The sequence below is a fragment of the Cheilinus undulatus genome, linkage group 22 (assembly GCF_018320785.1).
Source record: "Cheilinus undulatus linkage group 22, ASM1832078v1, whole genome shotgun sequence".
In the NCBI taxonomy this organism is placed as follows: domain Eukaryota; kingdom Metazoa; phylum Chordata; class Actinopteri; order Labriformes; family Labridae; genus Cheilinus; species Cheilinus undulatus.
This window is the reverse complement of record NC_054886.1, coordinates 5,742,280-5,759,410: the sequence shown is the minus strand read 5'-3', so window position 1 is coordinate 5,759,410 and position 17,131 is coordinate 5,742,280. Positions and strand designations below refer to the sequence as shown.

The window sequence follows — 17,131 nt, the reverse complement described above, 5'->3', positions numbered from 1 at the left end:
CAAATCTCGCACGTTCAAATGTAACTTTGGAGTGAGACACTACCATCAGTTCATCCATGGTATGTTTTATAGTACAAACTTGCTCCATCGTATCTTACAACCATCTGACTTTATGCTTTCCGTTAACTATCCTTGCCATGGTTGTGTTTTTGTTTTTACTTCCTCCTTCAGTCAGCTTGCTTCCTGGTAGGCTATTGCCCAGTTGGATGCCTGTGTCTGCTCAGCTGTCACCTGTGCTCACAACACACATCAGAATTTCTGATTGTAAATATTGAGTATGTGTAATATTTCCGGTCTCTAGTCGAAGCTTCTCCAATCAGATCTGGGAGGGAAAAAGTCGCTGAACACAACACACACCACAGGATAATCTGTCAAGATAATCTTAAGAACCATACAATAATTGAGACTTTACTGATTTACTGACATTACTGGTTTAGTTTGTGGCCTTCTTAGGTCACTTAAGAGTCATCATACTAGCAAAAAGCTATAGCAGGTATTTGAAAACTGCAGAAAGTTTGCCAAATGTATTTTCCACATACACTCCAATTTTCACAGAAGAGAACACCATTGTTTTGTCCTGAGCTTTCTGACCTTTAATTTGATTTACTTCAGAGCATATTTTGAATTCCAATGAAAACCATAAATTCTCTTTAAATTCTACCTTGTACACTTGGAGTAGCAAAGCTGAGCCACAAACCTCTCCATTTTTTAAGCAAGAGTGTGTTATCATGTACCTTTGGATGTCTTTTACCTCCAAACTAATTAGCAAAAGGCAGGTAGCTCCTTCATTTTCTTTTGGGGAATGCTCTCCACTTTTGATAGGGAAACGTGTCTGGACTTATTCCAGATTAATTCCTGTTTAGTTGATTGAAATGTCAGATTGGACAGTTTTTCAAGATATTACAATTCAATTCATAGCAACAGTGAAAAAAGAAAAAAAACAAATTGTGTCATTTGTTATATGTGAAGTGTACTAGTTAAAGTAAAAAAAATAATAATTACCAGTTAGAACATTAGACCTGCTACTTTCATGCAAACACAAGTGAAGTCACTTAGATTAAACGTATTTGCTCTCTACATATTAACGCCTCTCACCACCAAATGTGCATGAAAAACATCTTTTCAAAACCAACATTTTAAAAAATATTTTCAATCTGACTGGTGTCAGCCAGTTAATGGTACTGCAATGAAAAATACTTAGCATGCATCTCTAAACTTGACCAACCCATGTACTTTTTCAATGGCAGAAAATCCTCCCACATGTTATCCTTGCTAGTCAAAAATGACTAGTTTGCCTGTAAAGTATATGCATATCATCCAGGTGTGTTTTAGAGCTTTATATCCACCAGCATTAATGCAATTGTTACACTCCCTTTTTAAATTATGGTATTTGTGTCTCATTAACATAAAATTAAGTCTTGTTTTCATGTCAAATGTCGCTGAAAGTGTGAATTATGTCAGCCAGAGTTATCATTACAGCGTCCCTGGGTCACTTTTGACCCACCAAGATGGCCAGTGCAGTTCATTTTTATAACATTCCTGTTATTCTTAATGATTTTGAAGAGTTTTAGCAAAGAGTATGTTCAGAAGCTGGCCATGACATTTTAAGGGAATTAGATCAAAGAAATACATATTTATAAAAAAAAAAAAAACTTTTAAAAAAAGGTTCAAAATCTTTTATCTACTTTGCCTGTAGTTTGCTTTCATCGCAGTTTTCGGCTCCATGTACTATATTTAATAATCCCTGCACTCTTTTCATTTTAAAGCTGACACTTCAAAAAACTTTGTCTGGAGCCGAGCAATAAATAAGCTTTCAGAGCTTTCCATGGCTTCATTCTTCCCAGAGCGGCCTCTGCAATATGACTGTCTTATTTCATCTACTCGCTCTCACTCATGTCTGCAGACATGTCAAGCAAATATCTGAACCTTATTGTAATGCTCTCATATGCAGTGAAGAGACACGTCTCTCATGCACGCTTTCTTGCCAATCATCAATAGTAATAAATCACAACCTTGTATTGTGGCACACATGCATATGCAAACACACACACCATTAAATCAAATGTGATTGAGGGCTGAGTGCTGTGGAGTCAATAGCTATCTGAAAAGCCTGTCTTGACCCTGGGGCTCGGCCTAATCCCCCACCATTATTTCTTGAGTGCAATCTAATTTCCATCACAGACAGTCTACAATTAAAGAGAGGCTCACTCCTGCTCATGCCGCCTTGTGCTATCATGCCTTGCTTCAACGTGACAGCAGCAATGGCGCTAGCCTACAAGCGGGGGGGTGGGAAATGTTGGAGAAATACAGACGAAGTGAGAGAAGGACAGAAAGAGAGAAAAAAAGGCGGCATAATCATGATCTCAGAGGGCCGGGGCTTAACGTCGTTTGATAAAGATGAGGGAGGACAGAGGGGACAGAGAGCTGTGAGAAACAGAGGAGGGAGGAGGACAAATAATATTAGGGCTATTTCTCTGGGTGATGTTCATATTGGCAAAGAGGAAAAAGCAGTGCTGCCTTGAGATGGAGCTTGCATAGTTGGATTTTCAGCCTGGGTAGCATAGTAAACATCATGATTAAAAGCCATGTGAAATATATTTTTGATCTTCAAAGATTTTATTAGATTTTATCCAAGTTTTTGGTTCACTGTACAGTCTCTGTGAGGAACTTTCTTTGTCTCCCTCTGCAGATGGGGTGGTACCACTAATCCAGTGTTTCCCACACATGGATGAGACTCGGGTGGACTGCTCAGGTTTATTCATGGCTGTCCAGGTCAAACTGGCAATTTTTTTACTATAGGACACATATTTCCGATCACATGAGTATGTAATAGAGAGATAGATGGACAGAGACAAGACGGCCCAATGGTATATCCCTTTAGTAAATTCATTGCAGTGTTCAGTTTGCCAACTAAATCTACACCGTGCTCTAAATTCTTACGCAAATGATATTTTTCTCTGATTTTCCTAAATAGTCGATGCAAATGACAGTCAGTGTGGTTTTCAAGTTATCAACCGATAGAGCATAATCCAAATTTTACTGAACAAACCTCCCAATGACAACCATTTTTTTTTCTAAAACAAAACAACTCAAATGCACTGGACACATTATTAAGCAAAATAGAGTTTCTAAACATTGTATAGGTTGTAAAGACCTGAAAATGGTCATTTGTTGAATTTGCAGCATTAGGAGGTCATATTTACTGAAATCAAAAGCTATTTCAATCAAAATATCTTAACAGGCCAAGTTACATGTTAACAAAGGACTCCTTCTTTAATATCACCTTCACTATTCTTGCATCCATTGAACTTGTGAGTTTTTGGAGTTTCTGCTTGAATTTCTTTGCATGATGCCAGAATATCCTCCCAGAGCGGCTGTTTTGATGTGAACTGCCTCCCACCCTCATAGATCTTTAGCTTGAGGATGCTCCAAAGGTTCTCAGTAGGGTTGAGGTCAGGGGAGGATGGGGGCCACACCATGAGTTTCTCTCTTTTTATGCCCATAGCAGCCAATGACACAGAGGTATTCTTTGCAGCATGAGATGGTGCATTGTCATGCATGAAGATACAGAAGGCACGGCTCTTCTTTTTGTAGCATGGGAGAAAGTGGTAAGTCAGAAACTCTATATACTTTGCAGAGGTCATTTGCACACCTTCAAGGATCCTAAAGGGGCCAACAAGCTCCCTACCCCTAATTCCAGCCCAAAACATGACTCCATCCCTCATTTCTGACGTCCCAGCCTTGTTGGACATGGTGGCCATCCACCAACCATCCACCAACCATCCAGGGTTGCACGACACTCATCAGTAAACAAGACTGTTTGAAAATTATTATATATGTGCATGCAGTATAGGACTAAAAATGTTATTTGACTGCCTTTTTTCCATAAAGAAGACTAAGAATAGCTAAACTAGCAATACTGTATATCTTTAATGACAAAACCCTGATGAAAAGTAAGTTGGTTTTCATCAGTGAGACTGAAATGAGACCAAAATGTTAGTGCTGGACAGTTAGTTGTTCAAATCCATGATTCTTCTCCATTTTGCATAAAATCTGTAAAAACTCAATCAGAGATTGTGTAGAGAGCATTCAGGGCATGTCAGTATTTTCATCAAAAAAGAATAAAAGTAGTGCAGGCATTTCTATTTATTTAAAAAAATGGCAATTAAATTAGTGAAATCAGTAAAAAGTAAAGACTAAAATGTAAAGACTTCAACTAGGGTTAGACTGTAAATGTTTATAAAACTCCCAAACAGTAGAAATTACTAAAATGTAAAAAAAAAAAAAAAAAAAAAAAAAAAGAAATCATTTAAATAGTAAGACTGAGACTAAATTGAAAAACTGCTGCCAAAATTAACCACTGATGCACTGAAGTGCATGTTTTGGGTCATGGGGCTCAAGCCAATCCTGGCTGTGACTAGTTGAGAGGTGGGGTTCACCCTGGACTGGTTGCCAGTCAATCACAGGGCTGAAATAGAGAGACAAAAACAGGCACTGTTTTATTTATACCTATGGACAGGTGAGAGCCACCAATTAACCTAGTGAGCATGAACCGTGGGAGGAAGCCACAAGAGAACCCATGCATGCACAGGAGGAACATGCAAAACTTTGACCAGGATTCACACAAGGAATGCGAAAGGCACCAAGCCTCCACAGAGAGGCAGTTGCTTGCTGCTAAGGTTATCCTGAACTCTGGATGATCGTTGTGACACATGTCATTATCAACAAGCCTCTGAAAGATGTTAAAACAGGAGTCAAACATGTCAAAGCAGGAGAAACTTTATTTGAACGTCTTTAGCGTTCTGCTGATGAATGATAAAGGTTCAGAATGAAGCGCGATGCAGCGAGACGCTGTGAAAGGAGAGATGCAGGAGTATGTGTGTGTAGTGTTGAACAAGTTGAAATCTAAAATGAGCTAGCTCAGAGTTCAGTTCACACAGTTTAAAATGAACTAGGTCACATTCAGAGTTCACTATTTCAAATTTTGAACAACAACTGCATACGAGGGAGGCCAAGAAGGAGTCATAGAGGGAGACAAGGAAGTAGAGAAAAAAGCAGTGAAATAAAGGGATATCTAGCCAAAACGCATATCAACTGTGACTTGATCTTTTCAAATTAAGAGCATAATATTGCATACTAACAGCCTGTGCTGCAGGGCCCCCAAGAATGCAAGCAGCTTTGTAAGTGACTTCAATGGCTGCGTAATTGTCCCAGAAACACTTTTAGACTAGAGCATTGTGTGGAAATGCACCTACTCTTATAGAAAAGATGGATTTGGCTCATACCTCTAAATGCACAGAGAATCAAAATACCATGCAATCAAAATAAACCAAACCTGATACAATTAGGCAAGGGAATTGATGGGAGGGGTGTTTGTATCCTATGTACAGTGTAATTTCTGCAGGAAACACTTTCTATATATTTGAAAACTTTGTTCTGTATGTGTAAAAGTAGAGATGCACAGAGCTCGATCTTCTCAAAAATCGTAGAAACAGTCTCTGCTGACACTGATTTCAAGCTGATAATATCATGCATACCAATGTGTTAACAGTGTTAGCCAGCAAAAGAACTTTACAACATAAAACAATATAGAAAAGTGTAAAAAAATACAAGAAATTAATAAAAAGAAAGAAAGAAAAGACAAAGTGATGGTCCTCTGTCCTTGAGTAAGAAAGGCATGAGCATTAAATTCAAAATCTCCTCAAAGGAGTTTAAATATTTCAAATTTCTGTTTTACAATCCTTGCACTGACTCATATTGCTCATGCTGATAACTTTGTTCTAAATTAAAATGTTACCATCATATTCCTCAGGTATTTTGGTGACAGTTCACCAGCTGGTAGCTTGTAACCGACTTGCCCAGGTGACCTTTCTGCAGCTTGTTCCCTGCAACATTTAAAAAGCTTCGTCTGGATGCCAATCTTAGGTCTGAACTGGGCTTTAACTGTCTCATAGGACTGCTTGAACATGACTGTGAGCGTGTGTATGTGTGGAGGAGCTGAGCCCCACCAACACAGAGAGCCAGAGACAGGAGCAGAGAGCCTGTAAATGATTCAAACAAATGGCTGCAAACTTGTTTTTTACTGTTTACTCATTCTGTTGTTCAAGGTAGAAAGGCAAAACATTGTCTTTCTAAGAAGTGCATTCCAAATTCCTAGATAATCAACATGGTACTGCTGCATTAATGCTTTTTATATTTTCTCCATTGTGGAAATCACAGAGTCCTCATCATGCTTGGCCTCTAGGTAACAGTGATGAGAGTAAACCTGTTTGGAAATGAACAATGAATTTCTGCAAAAGTACAAAATTATGAAAAAACTTTACCAAAATTGACAGTTCTGGCTTTTCTGAAAAACCTATGCATATTTCAAGACCTTTTCTGGCCACATGATATGATCACTGCAGTATAACTGCAAGGGGTGTACCGGTATATGTATTCATCCCAAATCATGATGATTTAGTTCACATAATTACATGACAAATATGTCTAAATGGAGAAAAAGGGCAATCTCATATGGTAGTGTTTACAAGCCAGTCTAGGTGGCAGTAATGCTTGAAACTATTTGCTCGCCACTTTTAAACAACAAAGGAAAAATGGGAAGTAGACACAATTAGACACAAAGAATAAAAGTTAGATTCAAGCTGAAGAACAGAGGAGCTATGAGACCTGCTTACCAGGAATTGATCCCACAACCGATGCGTAGAGGACAACAGCCTCTGCTCTACCGACCAATCTACACCGACGCCCCTCTGTGATGTTTTTAAAACCTCTCTGGATGTAAAAGCAGAAAGGGTCAAAAACATTACAGCTTCTAATACATTTTAAAGACCATACACATATTTACAGAAGTGGAGGACACTGGTGACAGGCGTGTATTTAAGTGCTCTGCACAGGTTCCATGACAAAGTCTTTTTCTAACAGCTATATGATTCTATCACAGCACAATTAATAAAACTACGAAACATTGCTTTAAAATGCATGTTTTTAGTATTTTTGAATGCTTGATATGCTACAGAATGTAACAACTATCACAGGTAGTTCTAAATAAAACAGATGGAACAAGCTGTAGGCTGCACTACTGTCACTTAAAGCAATAAGTTAAGGAAACCAAGAATTTTATGTTGCTTTTTCCCAGATGAACAAACCCACACCTAACCGTGATACCATATCAGAGGTATGCAAACAGAACTGTGACCTTTGTGAATATTACACCCTATATAGCAATCGAGTCCAAAACATTTTTATACAAGGAGACAAGGAGCTTATAATAAATGGCATTTCTCTCCATATGAAAAATGTTGGGGAGAAAGGAAGATCATCTGGTACGTTCTTCCAGCAGACTAAGCACAGTGATGTGTCATGTGAAATTAAAGCCCTTTATCCAGTCATCCTAATCATTTTTGCAGCTGTGTTCTGGCAGTGCTGCCCTGCTCTCTATTGATCATTGTGATCATCATAAAAGAGCTCCCACCTGCAGATCATCTGTTGTGAATATCAAATGAAACATTTTGAAATGAGAGTAATATCAGAAAGGGCCACCTTAAGCCCATTATACAACAGTGCAAGACCGCTGTGTTGTGTCAAATGACGCGCCTCAATTGCCGTCCCCTGGACACACCAACAGCAGTTCGTCAACGGTCACACTCCTCACCATCGTCATCGTCACTGCATGGCCAGGTACTTGATACTAGAGCCCAATGCTTCAATCTCGCCTCACAGGGTAAGTGGAAAAACAGTAGGAGCAGTGATTTTTCAGCAACAACCAAGGCCTCCCACTTATTCTAACAAAATCTGGTGTTAAATTTCTTCTTCTGTGCTACTGCTACTGCTACTACAGCAGCCGAGATGGAGAAGTGCAGTGTGTCCACGTGAGTCTGGCCGCTGTTGGTACGGCTTTGATCATAGAGAATTATGTGGGCTATTTTTTGAATGCACTTTGGACAGCGCTGTTATGATTTTGGTTTTAGTGTATATGAGCACATTGATTTTCCCAAAGTAAACTGGCAGCCTAAAGGAAGTTTTAAGGCATTGCACTTTATGAAGTTAATAGTCATGCAAACAAAACATAAGTCCTTCAGGTAGCTTGTTGATCATTATAGCTATTTAATTACAGATTTGTGCATTTCATACTGAGATGGATTTACTATGTGAAATGACAGATAACAGCAAAAACAGGGCTTCTTGATTCCCATTCTTATCATAGCCTTGCGTATGCACACCACGGACTAATAACACTTGACTTAATATATGTCAAAGTGTTAGTCAGCGTGAGACCCTGTCAGACAAATGTCCTCAGGCTCAACATGCCTGCAGCAGTGATTAAACTGAGGCTGGTTTATTTTTGTCCCTCAGAGACAGACCCCTATCTGCATGTTTGCACATGTTCTTCTCTAATTTGCACACACTGTTGCAAATACATGTGTGTTACTGTAAATAAGAGGGGGATGATTCACAGTTTTCATTAACAGCAGACGTGAGAAGCCAAGACGTCTTGAGACAGGAGGCATGCTTGGATACACATCTGGATAGCTACACTGTACTTTGAAAAAGGCATGAATAATGTACACCTAATCAGAAGAGCACCAAAAACACTGCAATTAACAGCTGACACATATACATAGTAGGGCTGGGCCATATGAATATTGTCTGACATATCAGCTGATTGTTGATACATAATCCATCTCTTTTTTTCTGTGAAGAAATAAATGGTTTTAAAATACTAGTTAAAACTCTGTATGTCAAGAAAAACATATTATCATTTGTATACTTGTCTTTCTTTGTCTTATTTGAAAATGTAAGTGGCTTAAAAAATATACATATTTTCCAGCCACACAACAACATATATTCATTATAATGATGCTTTCATAGAAATCAACAAAGATACAACATTTGAAAGCTTTGGGACCAAATTAATTGTGTTATTGAAACTTTAAGAGCCCTCTCTAGTTTAATCAAGCATTCTTTAACCACATGTGTGGTCCTTATGGGAAGAAAGATTTAAAATATTCCCTGGTCAAATTGAATATTCATCGAGTTATTTCTGTGTGGTTGGGGACTCTCTTCATTGCAGTGTATTTCAGCATGCTGTGTCTGTTAAGGTTTTCTATGCTGAGGCTCAGTGTATCCTCTGTGCATGCATTGTGTTGCTAGTAATGGGGGGTATTGGCGGGCTTGTCTGATAGTACTATTAAATCCCAAGGACACTGAGGAAACATAACAAGCCTCCAGAGATAACTAGAGCTCAGAGGGCTGTGTTGTATGTTTGTGTATGGCTATAGCTGCATGTGTCGGCGTTGAGCGAAGCAACTGTCCTTGTGTGACAGTGTGGTGTTCATCTAGACTTTGTATACCCAGTTCCACTACATTTATTTCTATATTTACTGCTACGGTTGTTGTCACAGTTGTAGTCCACAGTCTCCTTTACTGTTTGTCTACAGCATTGTTTTACAAATGACATCTAAGACCGAGCTTAGGTCCAGTCTCAGTCCAAAAATAACATGTTTGCTTTTTTTTTCCTCCCCTCCAACTGCTAGCGTGACTTCCATCTGCCTCAATTCTCTCCTCGAGAAACAGGACAGCTCTCTCACACTCAGTGCTTGGCGGAGCTGCAACAGAGCTGGGCAACTTGACTGAAAGAGCAATCTGTACCCAGCTTCGCACACCCTGACCCGACTACTTGTCCAACTGAAGCCCTGGAAGCCTCAGGATAACCGCATGGTTATGTGAGCCACCACCGACCCATTTCTCACATCATCCCAGGGGGAACGCTGGCACCATCATGACAGAAACTCTGCTCCCACTCTTTAACAGAGTTTCATTTTATCTCTGCTGCAGTGAAACTAACCCATTTCATATTTTTATTGACTCATTTGTGACTGAGTACTGTATCAAGGCAAAAATAAACTAATGTAAATGAAGTTCAACAACCGTAATTAACTGACAAGTCTTGTGCCAAAAAATTATAGGAAATTATTTCTTTTAGGTGAGTTTCAGGTTTTAATTATTACTAATGCAACTCTACTAACTCAACTAAACCTAACCCTTATCTTACCTTATCTTATCTCAATCCTGAGGTCAAACTACATGTTATAAGCAAAATTATAAACAGATTAAGAAAATGTAGGGGTCCATCGGTTCTGAAAATTAACCATTTTATCACATTGCATGTCACAGTAAATGACAATGAGCACACATTTGGGATAACTGAAAATCTTGCAACAGAGAGTCCAGCTAGTTGCATGTTTTTTTTTTTTCGTTTTGAGATAAACTCAGAGCCTAGAGCACTCTGTAAAAGTCATTAGCAGCATTCCTCGCAATAAACTACCTAACCGGTTCAACTGGTTCTTTGTCGTTGGCACCAGAGTTACAGGTCAGTTAAACTAATCATAAAAATTTTTCTATCATTTCAGGCCAACCCTCTCAAACGCTCTGTCTTGAACTGTAACCCAGCTACCCACCACTAGTACCCACTGTTGTTGTTCTTAATAACCACTGCCCTGCTTCCACAATGCTCCTTAATCTGATGTAAATAACCACTAACTGCTATAGCTATAGCTATAATGATAGAATCTAATAGGAACAGTGAGGTTTAGCACTATTTCAGTCTAGAAAAAGGGGATAAAGTTGTCTCGGCTATGTCTTGTTAAATTCACAAACAACTTAAGTTTGAGTAATGATATTCAGCTCAGGATTGCAGACGTTAACCTGCAAAAGACATTAAATGCCAGCAGTGCTACAACTGCTAACTATAGCCACATTCTGCAAAACACATGTTAAACGTCTAACCGTTGCAGTTTGAACCTGGTGCACAGTGTGTATTTATTTGACTCAAGACTAGTCGGGTAATTGCAGTTATGTTTAGTGTTTAATTTGATGGGAAATCAATCACCTAGGCTAGACATAGGAGTAAACAAGTAACATTATGAAAGTGAAAGAAGAGTGATAAAGTTGGTGCTGTTAGATGGAACTATGAGGTGGAAGAAGAATTTGTCAACCTTTTGGCAACAGCATCCCTGCCAGTACAGTGTGTGGTTTAGTCTACCATAATAGACTGGAAACAAGAAATACTGGCAAGAAATAGATGCAGCTTTGCTACCTAGTGATTAATTACTGTTAGCATTAACTACCAAATATAGTACAGCAAATATATGTTTGACAACGGTCTTCAGTTGTCACACACCCCTTCTTTCTGACAGCATGATGTCAGCCATGATGATTGGCCAGGTACCACAGTGTAGTCTGTCACGTCTGTTGGTTATGTCATAACACATATTTATACATTGTGAATGAAAGTGTCCATCATAACAGTTAAAGAATTGTGTAGACCAGGCACAGATGGTCTAAGGGGCTTTTCCACTTTGATTGTTGGCCACACCCAGCCAAACCAAGCTGTGCTGATTTACTTTTCCATCACCAGTTTTCCAGCACAAGTCCACGCCAAGCTCGCACTAAACCATGCCAAGAATGGTCCTGCTGTAGAGCAGGGCCAAAGTGAGCCAGCCCAACCTCCAAGCACCGCACCAACAAAGCTGGTGCAGGGTGCTATTTGCCAGGGGGATTTACCCGTTCTACTTCTGATATCCTGCCCTCTGATGAAAAATTTTCAGCTTATGGGGACATAGTATATTTAATCCATTCCTCTGCTTGGACTGAGTACAACTCTGTAACAGTGGTGGTCTAATGTCAGCATTCACTGTGTAACTAAAAAGTTTATGACACACAACCAAAACTCCAGATTTCATGACTTTAACTGCGGTCCGATAGTCGCGTACAGCCCAACTTCTCACACTGATGACTGACGTCAGTAAAAGATTCAGTTCTTATTGATAACTGGAAAAGAGAAAGGAAGATTCAATAAACAGTGTGTGACACAGTACAGTTTTTGCTTTATAACAATGTAAAGTCAGTCAGTTCAGAAAGAGCAGAGATCAGACTGTGGATGAGATCGAGGAGGGCTCAAAACCCTGCGTCATCAGCTCTAGATATACGTTCAAATGGGTAGCACAGTTGCAGTGGAAAAGGAAATCCCCTACCGCGCTGGGCTGCTCCTTTAAATAGAAAGGCCCCACTAGTGGTTGGGTCATGCCCCATACAGAGGCTAGCCTCCAAGCAGGTAGCACAGGCTCTAATCCAACCAGTGGCTACTTCACGCATGGCATTGCCCTTTCTCTCCCCCTCATTTCCTCTGATATCCACTGTCCTGGTCCTTCCAGATTTCCTGAGGAAAGGAAGTATACTGGTGCACATTCTGAAGTTTCAAAAAACAAAAAAACAACTGCCACCCCTGCTCAAACATTAGGGGCTCCGATGGGCAAGCACTGAGGGTGTGTCCTAACTTCAGAGACTATTCATTCCCATATGACACCCCCCAACCTTTCCCTCTGATTCCCTACTATATTCTCTGCCCTCTGTCTCTAATAAAGGTAAGGATTATACAGAAAATAGAATCAGAATTGAATCATGAACCCCAAAATCAGAATCAAATGATTTGCATCTCTAATTGGGATGCCCTCCCTCTAGATGTAATTCTGGGGCTAGGGCTTTGTGGTTAGAAGCTTTACTATCAATGAAACTCAAAACAGTTCAAACTTGTGCAAGGTTGGATGAGAACTGTGTGGGGGATATACTTCATTTTTGTGAAGGTATGAATCTCATGTGTAAATATATGCTGTGCACTTTAGCATAAATGTGTTGTTTTAGTGTTTAATCCATCTCTCGCAGAGCCCCACCTCGCCCCATGGTCCTCACATCCCCTCGAGGAGCAGACTACACCTGTTGTGTGAAGCTGTGCCAGCTTTGAGTTGAAGCCTGGTTTCAGTCCTTTACTGCCAACTACTGCTACACACCAGTGTGTTCAGTGTTGTGTACATTTCTCTTTTTTTCCTCCAGAGAGGCAGCGCCTTATTTACAATAGTAAATATGACACTGAAACACTTTTCGAGTGCGATAAAAACGGCTGAAGCAAATGAAATATTTATACAGAGCAATAATCTAGACAAAGGATAATAGAGGTGGAGCTTACACAAATGTTTACACATGCAAATGTTTTCCTATGCACAAATACACCTACGCATGCATTACACACAGTTTCCACATGCAAACAAGCCGACACACATACACCATATCCAGTGAGACAGGAGCCATTAATCCTGGCCTGTGAGAGGCTCAGCAGTGTCCCATCCGTCAGCATGAAGCTGCTGCTGCTGCCGCTGCTGTGCTCTAATTAACCAGAGAGGCATGCTGAGCCACTTTTAATATTCCTGGTCAAGATGGAGCACAGGGGTGGGGGGTGGGGTGGGGGGAGTAGCAAACAGAAACATACGAAGCTCAGGCTGGTGCTGTGACATTTCAGATATCAAAGGGAGCATGATGAGAGGAGGATGTAAGAAGGGTGGCAGATTTTTGAGGTCACAGATTCCCAAAGCAGCTGTAGATAAAAATATTTGTTTTTCTGTGGTAAATTAAAGGCAAAAAAAGATGCCAGATTTGATTTATTTTGCCGAATTAGTTCTGTTTATCCTTAAGGAAAAGAAAGTTAGATCAGACAGCTTACTTGGCAAAGAAATGTTAGTATGTCGGTGCAATTTTCTGTCAGAAATTAAATATATAGGCACATTTTGGATAGTTATTTTGATATTAACATCAATGAAAAGCTTCAGATGTTTTCAGTCCTTGTCATTGCTTTGGCTCATGAGCTGTGATATTGTTTAAGACTTTTATTCTTGAGGCCTGTTCTTGTGCTGCTGTCCCACCGGAAAGCTGAAATTTCTGTGTGACTTCACTGAAAAGCAGCTCTAGGATGAGAGACAGATTTATGACTCAGGGATTGAGGAAAGGAGGAATTACAAAGACCGCACAAAAGAACAAACCTACATTTCAAAAGGAGGAATTCAGCAGACAGCACCTTGAAGCTGAGTGTAAAAAAAACGAAAAAAAAAAAAAAACTGTCATGTGACAAACAAAGCTCCATGACACAGTCGGTCCACCACGTGAGCCTACAGAGGTAGGCACGCCTTTTATTCTACATCAGACTACAGTCTTTGATCAGCCTCAGCAGCCATAAGCTGCTAGTGACTAGCTTTGTCTGTTGGAGCTAACTGTGTTTAGCTCTGATGAGATGCTAATGAAACAGCTCAAGGGCTTTAGCCTTGCCGTTAGCTCTGTTAAAGCCAGATTAATAATGACTTTAGCAGGACTTCCTGTTTCCTCTTATTCTGAAACCTTGACGGAGGAATCATGAGGTGTAAGTGAATTTACTAAACAGGATGAAATGTTAAACGTATGAAAGGAGGGGGGATTCATCCAAGGTGAATGAATGAATGCAGAGTAAAATAACCCAACCCTTACAGCAACAGTATAGTCTGCTGCTTACTAAGAGACTTTGGCTTCCTGTAACCTGGTCAAAGACATCCATCAGCATTAACATGGGCTTCAGTATCCTGCTTATGAGTAGGGATAGGGAACAAAACCCAATTATGTATGGACCTGGTTCTGCATTTCTAAAACCAGAACCCAATCATGTTTTAGCTAACAGACACTGCAATCAAGATTCATGTGTTCTGTGACATAACATCATTTTAACCCCCGCTGGGGTGGAAACATTTAGCAGTTCTCACAATGGGGAACATAAGCCCAAAGCACATCAGCACTGTGCATCAAATTAAGCCAAAATTCAGTACCCTTAACCGTCAGCTTGAAATTCTGCCTGCAGTGAGACTGGCATGCACTCATACAACTGGCATTAGCTGTTGCAGGACAACTATCTTCCTCATTTGCTCAGATCAAATGTTTAAAGTGCCCCCAAACTTTGTAGCCACGCCCATGGTTGAGAAATGCAGATTCAATGTTGAATTCCTTGAAATAGACAGAATAAATGGTTAATAAATTATTATACAAGCTGAAAGATGTTTATGTTATGATGTGTTCAAGATGAGCTAAGACAAATGGCAATTAGGTGAGCATAAATAGATGTCAAGATGTCTTAAAGTGTAACATCAAAAAAATCAATTTTGAGAAGAAATCTGAATCTACTGGGTTATTAGGGGCATAGGTTTGGCTCAGCTGGTGAGGCAGGTGACCTATGCAGAGACTAGAGTCCTTGACAGACTGGTCTAGGACTCTAGTCCTGGGTTGATTTCTGATCCTGGCACTGTTTCGCACATATATTCCCTGTCTCTTATAAGTTGGCCTGTCATGAAAAAAAAAGCAAAATGCCTGACAAATAATCTACATACAGTTGTGCAGACAAGAAATTTATTTCTGTCCGAAATCAAATAAAACAGATATAGTGGATGGAGTCATGACCTTTTCCACTTTTTAACACATGCTCAGCTTAAATCACTTCTGTTTAATATACATTTTTGTTTTGTTTTCCACCAAACAATAGAAAAGTACTAATAGGTACTAAAGGTGGGGGGTGGAGGTGGGGTCTAATTCTTGAGGGGATTGTGGGAAGGCCAGGGGCACATATTTTTTGCTTGTTGTTGTTGCCCAGAGGTCAATTTCAGATAATTTTGAATTGATGGACTCAACTGACAGAAGAAGGCCCATGAAAACACAGCGAGCTACATATGCAGCATCATGTTTGTTATTGACAGCAGGGGCATGAAAAAGCAAAACACTCAGTGAGAGTATGTCACTCACAAGGACGGTATTACAGTCTTAATCAAGCCAACAAAATGGCTGACAAATGGAGAAGAGACGAGAGGATAGGAGGGAGACAGAATGAGCATGAGGGACAGATAAAAAAAAAAAAATCAGAGGACGCCAGTGACACTTAGCCTGCGATGCTACTTGAGATGCAATCATGCAACGACACTTGCACTCACACGCTCATCATTCTGCACACAACGGCTGCATTAGATCATGCATGCCATCAGCTGGAATCATCACGCTGTAGTGTAATGTTCCAGTCATGTTGTGAGACAGAGGGAGAAAAAGGCTGTCAGACTTTCTGCACACATACTGTTGCACTAACCGTAACACAGCGTATGGCTGCCTGCTCATCCAAGCTCTAAATACCCCTTCTGCTTGTCCTTCCAACCTCCTTTTGTCTCCCTGTTTGACACTAACCTCCCTATAATGCCTCTCATTTCCTTTCCCACCTCTCCCACACATACTCTTTAACTCCCCTCTTTGGCTTTATCCAGCCATCCATCACCATCCCACTTTGAATCCACCCTTTTTTCGACTTTGCAGAAGCGTGAGAGCTTACCGACTGCAGGTGCGGCAGTGCTGAAAGTGTAAATCCAAATGTATCAGCATGCTAAAGCAGGATGAATTGGCGTTTTTGTTTGGGCCTCAGGTGAGACTCGGCTGTTATCAGTACTGTGGGCGCTTACTGTTTGCTAGTGCAGCTTAGAGGTTGCAAATGGTTGAATTTTCAATTCCTTTAGGGGAATATGAATGCATCGAGTCAGGCGTGATCCATGTTAACATATTGGAAGGCCTTATCGGACATGATGCATGTGAGAGAGCAATTAAATGCAGGCATTTACAGTTGTTTACACAACAAATTCAGCTATCTGTTAGAGTTGTTTTTCTTTTCTTTCCTGAAGTGAGATACTGAACCTTGTACCTGCTCCCTTGCTCAAAGTTGCAATGCATGTGTAAAACGTAAAATGTTTGCTAGGGGCAAGTGGGAATCTGGGCGATTAGGTTTGTGTGAGAGAGTATGTGTGTACCCAGCAGCATGCATGTGGCTGTCTTGGTGCCTGGAGATGTTTTGGTAGGAAGCACAAGGCTCACTGGCCAGGCCTCGAGACTCTCCCGTTCCAATTAACCAGCCCAGCAGCCTGCAGCTCTACTGGCCTTATCTGGGAGAGAAGAGAGACACGGAGAGAAAGAGAGAGGGGGAGGAGGAAGTGATAGAGTGAGACAGGACAGAGGAAAGACAGAGAGGGTTGGGAGGCAATAGAAAGAAGAAAGCGAGGCTTGAGAGCAAGAAGAGAGGAGATATTCGCTCCACAGTCTGCTCTGCCAGCCGGTGCTTCTGCAGATGTCTGCTAGCTCGCTATCTTGCAACTCCCTCCTCTTCAGTCAAACACACAGACAGAGACAGACTCTTTCCTTCCCCTTTGTCATCCATCTTCTCCACATCAGAAATACAGACACTTCTTTTTAAAATCAAAGA

General features: G+C 40.4%; 1 protein-coding gene across 1 annotated transcript in view; it reads right to left on the bottom strand.

Annotated features, from left to right (window-relative positions):
• nrxn2b (neurexin 2b) overlaps nt 1-17,131 on the bottom strand; it is a 740,090-nt gene that overhangs the window by 620,475 nt on the left and 102,484 nt on the right. The window lies entirely within an intron of this gene.